This window comes from Lichenostomus cassidix, chromosome 12, assembly GCF_008360975.1.
Source record: "Lichenostomus cassidix isolate B80296 chromosome 12, HeHo_3.0, whole genome shotgun sequence".
NCBI lineage: Eukaryota > Metazoa > Chordata > Aves > Passeriformes > Meliphagidae > Lichenostomus > Lichenostomus cassidix.
This window is the reverse complement of record NC_139493.1, coordinates 4,787,289-4,795,064: the sequence shown is the minus strand read 5'-3', so window position 1 is coordinate 4,795,064 and position 7,776 is coordinate 4,787,289. Positions and strand designations below refer to the sequence as shown.

The window sequence follows — 7,776 nt, the reverse complement described above, 5'->3', positions numbered from 1 at the left end:
TCTCCCCAACTCTCAGTTTTCCAGTCTCCCAAGCTGATATCCCCACTCCCTCTGTCTGTTTCTCCATCCTTCATCATCCTGGGATGATGGCACATCCCCAACCCCTACCAGTCCCCAAGGCAGAGCCCCATGCCCACAGGCTGGGCAGGATGAAAGGCAACACCCTTCAACATTTACTGCTCTTCTGGTCAGAAAAAAGCTGCACCTTAAGAATTTCAGGGGGCACAGGATGTTTTGAAGATTGTTGTAGCTTCTAGCACTTGTGGCTTTGTACCTCTGTGCTGAAAAGCTCTGATTTCTCCATAGGAGTGGTTTAGATCTGTCAAAACTCTGTGTTTAGCTGCTGGTTTAACCAGCAGGGACTGGATTTTCTCTCCTTTTCTGTCAGAGGGTTTGATGAGAGAACTGGTATCAAGAGGATCAGCCAGAGAGTGATGATAATGCTTTTAGCATCTGAGCCAAAGCCCTACTGCCTTTAGAGAAAGCCTTTTCATTGACTTCAGTGGGGCTTGATCAGCCCTGTGCCTCACACAGGACTGGGCAGGCTTTGCTTTGAACACAGCTTCAGCATTAGACACCAAAGTTTCCAAAGGCCACCGTGTGGCCTGGTCACAGAACTTTGAGAACAGGCAGGGCAGCCAGGGAGAAAAGAATTATTCTTTTTCCCTATGTTTTCAGTTCTTTAAACACCTTTCTCATGCCTCTCCCAATATATTTCAAGTATTCCCCAACATCTCCTAAAGCATTCGAGAAGAAAAAAGGCATTGGCTCATTTTTAACAGAGAGATGTAAAAACCCAAAAGATTTTGTATAAACAAACAAATAAATATGAGGGGAGTGAAGAAAGTAAACACCAAAAAAAAGATGATTTAATGCTTTGAGGGGTTGACAGGAAGGCATTAGTTTAACTCCTCTCTCACACAGCCTGGAATCAGCTAACTGCTCTGAACGCCATTCTCCCCATCTCTGTTTATTGCATTATGCACAATTCTGCTGTCTGGGGAGATGAGCAGATCTTGACACGCTGTGACAAGCTGCCAGAGCTTCTGCAAACAGGAGGTTCCTGAGCAGCCTCACTGAACAAGGACAGCCCACATGTACTCCTAACAAGGGAGCACAGAGCTGTGCCCACAGTCTGCCTCCCTCAGCACTCCTGGAATGCAATGAATGGTGATGGAAATGCCTAGCAATGGGAGCAGCACTGGAGCAGCTGATGTGAACTTCCACATCTCCCAGTTGGTGCTGCTTTAAATCAGAAATTAAACGAGCAGTCATCATGGGCCTGTGACCATCCAAGGTTTGGACTCATTAAGATGCTGTTTGACTCCACCTATTTTTGGGGGGTGAGACCACAGCCTCAATTCCTTCTTAGGTTTTCTGCCTCGTTACACACTACAAACTGAAAGCTAATTAGCAGCTTGCATAGAATGCAGGAGGGGTGAGGGAAGGTGTGACACAGACAGGTGGCTGTCACAGGGGAAAGTCTCTTCCCACAGATGCTGGTGCACACCCACAAGGCTCCAGAAAACCTTGTCCCTGAGAAAATAAACCCAGCTGCAAAGCACGTGGGGTGTGCTCTGCTCCTGTGCAGCAGCTTCCCCTTTGCACCCCCAGTTAATTATAACTTTGAGGAAGAGCAGCCTATAATCACGGATGTGCAAACTCATTTCTCTTTAAGTGAAACCTGGCTAGCGGTTGCATTTTACTGGAGCAATTTTCAAACAAACAAGCTCTGAAACTTAAAAGGAATCTTAAACTCCATTAAATAACACAGTTCCTTCACAGGAATTTCTCCTGGGAAGGGATGTCTTCGATTCAAGTGCCATGTTATGACAAGCATGACAGACTTGATAGCGATCTGTTCCAACTCATGACATTGCTTAAATTAGGTTAGATAGAATCTGCACAGGCTTTCCAAGGAAAGCTCCTCTGGGTGAAAGCACTATTATTTTTGTTAATGGCACTGAATTATGATTTTCTTCTCCTAGGAGTCATAAACTATGTTGCTACGCAGTAGTACATCATGTAATGTATGTAATACATGATTCCTTAGTAGGAGAGGAAACTGTTACATTTGCATACATTAGAGCCAGAGTTGTAATCAGAACGTGTTTTCCCACTTCCTTCATTGAATATTTATGCATTTCTTTCCCACTTCCCCCTCTGCTGCACATGTCTCTCCTTGACCTGGTGTCTGGCTGTGTCTCACTCAGGCTGTGGAAGGGACACACTCGTGGCACACTCCTGTTGCTCTGCCAGCACAGAGAGCCTGGCTGCCTCTCAGACTGAGCCTCTCTCACTCCATGCACAGGCAGCCACAGCCTCAGCCATGTGGAAAGACAGATGGAGGCACAGAGCAGCTCCACTCCATCGCTGTGGGCTCAGGAGAACATCAGGCCAAGCAGCTGCTGATGGCACCAAGGACACCTGCACTAAACAAGGGGATTTTAAGGTTGTAGCAACACCTGAGCAAGCTTGAAAACACCACAGCCAGCAGGTGAGAGGGTAGAGAGGCACAGGGTGATGCCTGCAGTGCTGTGCCTCTGTTCTCAGTATATTCCAGAGTTGTTTCCAAGGGGTCAGATCTTCAAGGGTGCTCTTGAGCTCCTGAGTCACTGAGGCTTTACTCAGAAATCCTGTTCAGCAGCTCACCATCAAACCCACACCTGTGTTCTTCCACACTTCTAGCAATTCACATCTCGAATTTAAAGAGAGTCATTCAAGTGCAAACACAGATGATAGACTTGAAGGATTTGTTCTGAGCTCACATGAATATGCCTGCTTTCCCATCAATACAAAGCAAGACAGGAGAAGACTGACATGCATTTGTAATTTGCAAAGAGGCACAGGAGGCCATCTGAGCAACCTGGACAAAGAGGAGCAGCAAGTGCGCTGTTTCTGATGCTGCACAAGGTCGCAGAAACAAAACAAAGCTGGAAGCCTGTGAGAAAGATCAAGAGGCAGAAGAAATTCAAATTGCTTTTGAATGCTATAAAACAGCAAGAAGTATATAAAGGTCTAAGAAAGACGCTTGGAACTCAAGTACACAAACCCACACTTGGTTCATTTTGCTAAATACAGTGTCTACAACCTGTGCAACAGCACATCTCCAGCCTGCTCTCCAGAGAGCTTTTGTGCAAGTGTCTGAGGTCAGGGACAAATGAGAGGATGGGTGACACATCCCCCCTGACCCCTGCTGGAGCACTCAGCCACTGACAAAGGCTCTGATTAGGGATGTGCTCCCAAGCACCTTGGTGCTGATCAAAACAGAGCAGACCTTCTTGATGTCCATCATGCTGGCAAGGCTCAGCCAGGTTAAGAGGAGGTTTCACATCCGTGTGTCAAAAGCCCACAGTAATAACAGGCTGCACATTCACAACTGAGTTATTGCCAGTGCAGAGAGGTTAGAGAGAAACCAGGAGCATTCCTTACCCACTCAAACCAATTTAGGCTCAGGTTGCCAGAGTGACACGTTGTTATTTCTTAGCTGAGAGATCATTCAAGGGAAATTTGAACCCTGCAGGCAGCCTGGGGGCATCCAGCACACAGCCAGGGGCAGGGGCTGGGCTGTGACTGCAGGGCTGGGGACACTGCAGGTTACAGGCCACTGCCACCAGAAGGACACACAAAGATCTCTGTGCTGCCACACTGAAATGCTCTCTGTCTCAGAGCTGATTTATAGCCAGGCTGCCAGGGAAGAGCTGCCTGTAATGAAAAGGAGCAGAGAGGGTGGTTACAGTGTGAGATTCCTGTGTGTGCAGGAGGAGGTGGCAGCACATGGTGCTCCAAGGGTTTTAATACATGACCAAAGATGTACTTACAGCTAAAAGATGTCTGGGTGCCTAAAAATGCAGAGAAACACATGGGAGAAGGTCCCTGAGGAGGCAAGTTTTTCCTGAGGTGGGATTAGTGGAATTTCCAAGTCCTCCCAGTCAAGGGAAATGCAATGACAGGAGTGTGGCACCTCTCTGCTTCTTAAAGATGCAGAAATAGCTCTGCAGAGCTGGTCTTTGTGCTGAAGAACAGTTGCAACACTAAAAGGAAAAAAAAATTTAAATAGGATGTTGCAATTGATGTGCCATTGGGAGAGGCACAAAACAAAGAGTGTCAGGTGGTTTTACTCCCTACATTTAAATTTGTGACAAGTTCATGGTAAAAAAATATATGAAAAGCATCTTGAAATAACTTTGGCCTCTCTCTTCCCACATGGGACACTAGAAACAATTATCTAATAATTGTGTTAGAGTCATGTTCCATTCTGGGAGGGACAGACAGTGTCACTCTGCTGCTGCACTCATCCTGGAAAATTCGTTTATGTAATGCAAACAAGGAAGGGACATGCTTTAAATCACTATTCAAACTCCCAGTCCCTGAAGTTGGAGGAATCACATCCCACTGAACAGACATAAGTTCTGAGTTCCCACCCAGTTCAGGGCAGATGCTCCTGCAATCCCAGTGTATGGGAAAGTTTGCTATTGTATTGGATCATGATTTTACAGCTGTTAACCAGCAGACTGCAGTGCTGTTAATCTAAGATCTTTATGAAAAGAACATTATTTTCAAAGAGAACTCTATATTTATGGTTGATAAGTGTCATTTGATCATTTTTGTGGAATTAAATTTAAGTTCATACTGCATGCTCTCCAAACTACTCAATAAAATTACACTTAAAGCAAAAATTATATAAATCATAGACAAACTGATACAGTCCTTACCCCTTAAAAGTACTGCATGGGTATTATTTAACCATGACATATGCAAACAAAATGCAAATTAAATAGCAGTGGGTGTGGTATATATGCAAATTTCAAGCCCTCCCCAGTCCCAATTTCCCCTTCATGTACTGCCTACAGCTATAACTCAGAATTTATGAGCCTCTCAGCTCCTAATGCAATCTCTGTCATGGGAATGAGGCAAAAAGAATGGAAAAGGATACAAAGTCAACCTGCAGCCATAGCCCCCATTCCTACCCAGGGCTTTGGCCACCCAAGCAAGTGTTGTCTTGAAGATTGCCAAGGCACAGGAAGGTGTGGGACTCTCGAAAAAACTCAGGTACTGTGAGCACCTGAAGCTTTCTGTGCTCTCCAGCAGAGAGCTGAGACCTCAAGGGCTGCAAGTCACCAGTGGAAATCACCATGAACAAAGAGCTGCCCCACTGCTCTGCCCAGCAGCTCCCATGGACAGCTGACCAAGCTGACCAGGAGAAACCCCTGCAGCTGCTAAGCCCCTCATCCCCACTGCTCCAGTCTGCAGCCCTCTCCTCTCCATCACATAGATCTCACTTTCCCACTGCACAAATTGCTTTCATCAGCATCTCCCCACGGTTTCAGTGCAATCTGTCTCCTTGTTTTCCAGCAATAATGTGAAATGACAAATTCCATGAAGAGCTCTATCACACCTCTACCTAGAGGGGATATTTTTTTATGTTGCTGAGGCCTAAATGCCCAGAGTTAATTTTTATAAAAACAGAGCCCAGGTGTTTGGAGAGAAAATATTCCCTGTTTCAAGGCAAATTAATATTTTGGAGTGTGTTCACCCCCAGGGTGAGAGCTGGCTATAGAAATGACTTGTGTTTGGGGCACAAAGGTCAGTATTTTTCTAGAGGAAACATGAAAGTCATCCTTCTGGCTGACCTACCTGCCACTGACACAGGACATCATCACACCCACCCAGCACTGAAAGGGAAATGCCAACAGCTTGAGCTGAGCCCTACAGATGGGTGTACTTCAAACCCAGCCTCCCCCACACTGGTCCCAAAGGGAAATTTTCCATGCACTAGACTGACAAAGCATTACAAGCATTCTCCTCCATCTCTTCTAATACTTGAAGACCCCCCCCTGCCTTTGATTCCCTTTAAAATTTTCTTTTCAAGCATTTATTTGAGCTTTCTCTCAGAGGCTGTGGGCACTTTCACCCTGTGACAGCCTCGCTGCATTTTCCTCAAGAGCCTTCCAGCAGCTCTATTTCCCTCCAGGGCACTCACCAGGGAGCCAAGACATCACATTTTGTTTCAAGGGACTCGATAACAGAGGATCTGTCTGCCAAACCTGCCAGACTCAGACTTAACAGAGTTTTCCTTCACAGTTTCAAAAGCAATAGGATAAAGCAGCCCCAGAGTCTCTCCTTCACTTTCCTCCTCTCTAACTCACACGCTATGAAGGGAAGTTTGTTATTTTTCACTCCTTTGTTGGACTCATTGCATTTGTCTTCAAGACCTTTCCCTGAGGGCAAACCCAAAGACACACCTAAAGGACAGAAATTAAGGTTTTCCTTACCCCAGTGACTGAGGACTTGGAGAGGGAACAGAGCAAAGCACACCAGACAGGTCTGTAAGTCTGTCCAGTTCAGTTCCAGCACTCCCAGCTGTGGCTCACCATTCACAGCCCTGGCCACTGAGTGAATTTGCTGAATGTTATTGCATTTTCTACTCTGATTAGACCTTCACACAGCCTTCACAGGCACAGCCATGTAGAAAGGAAACTTAATATACAGAGCAGAGACAGGTCTCAGCGAACTGAGGATTAAATAATTAATTTTGCTTCTGAGAAAGCAGCTCAAAGAGGCTCAAATGAGAGCCTGCTTTTTAGTTCAAACTCAGTGAAGGCAAACTTTCTGTTCCTGGAGACTGGGAAAGTTGCCTTTTCCCCTGTGAACACCTTTTGGAGATAGCACACTTTCTCTGAGTCCAGAGTAGCCTGAAAATTTCTGCATGAGTAAAAGGTATTTGAAGAGGAAATCAAGGAAAAATGCAGCTTTGAGCACAAGGTGCTTGAAGCCCCATCCACTGCAAATAGAACACCCTAATTTGTGACTGCAGACCTGGGAGTACCACAATGATCAAAGGCAGTGTCTGATAGTGCAGTACTTGTGACTTGTTCCTGTCTGTTCTGTTCCCACCTAATTATCCCTTCCTGAAGTGAATGGAAAATAGTTTAATCTGTTTTTACAAAGCTCATTCCACCAAATTAGTCAGTGAGGTACACGGTGGAGTTACTGCTGGTAAAACCTACACCTAGGAACTACTGCAGGCAGTAAAACCATCTCTCAGTGTCTTGTTTTTTAATTTGACAAATTTAACCAGCTCCTGCAGGGCAGGGGAGGAAAAAATTGTGCAGGAAAATGCTCAGCAGACACGAGCTCCCTCTGGCACACAGGGGCCAGGATGGTGCTGCACATTTAACACACTGACTCCTTCATCCCTACCTATAGAAAGAAACAAACCAAAAGCCCACAGCACCTTTTCCTCTCCCCAGTCCTCTCCCTGCCCCTGGGAGCACAGGATTTCCAGTACTGATGGTTAGAGCCCACCAAGGCTGCTGTCCTACAGGATGCTCTCCTCAGCCCTTCCAACATTTCATGAGGAATGCTCACTCATTCCAGGGATTATGCAGCTCTGGTGAAAATCACACAGCTCCTCAGGGATGGAGAGAGCAAGCAGTGTTTGGATTAGCAGGGTTATCCTCCATTTAGGAGTGTGTTAGCCTATCCTTACCCTGGGAAGGAATTGCTCCTTCTCGAGGCAGGGTCTCCTTGGAGCAGGAGCAGCTCCACGTTTGGGAGCTCTCATTAGCAGTCAGCACTTACTTTATCAGCTGCTGTTAGGCTGCACCTGTGCTTTGGTCTCCTGAGCCTGTCAAAGTAATAATCCACTTGACATCTCCTCAGCCTGCTGTACATTTTATGGTTTTATAGCTTATTCCTCTATACCATCACCATGCACTTCAGGTGGGCTGACCTTGAGAGGCAAAAGCTACTGTTAGATAACTACACCCATAA

At 46.0% G+C, this 7,776-nt stretch overlaps 1 long non-coding RNA gene across 1 annotated transcript; it reads right to left on the bottom strand.

The window, feature by feature from the left end:
• Positions 1-2,440: 2,440 nt before the first annotated feature.
• On the bottom strand, positions 2,441-7,545 carry LOC146431562 (uncharacterized). The gene is made up of 4 exons (XR_014854685.1): positions 7,372-7,545; positions 3,822-4,034; positions 3,433-3,705; positions 2,441-2,941 (listed from the first exon to the last, which is right to left on the bottom strand). It is a non-coding gene; the product is annotated as an uncharacterized LOC146431562 (long non-coding RNA).
• Positions 7,546-7,776: the final 231 nt, after the last annotated feature.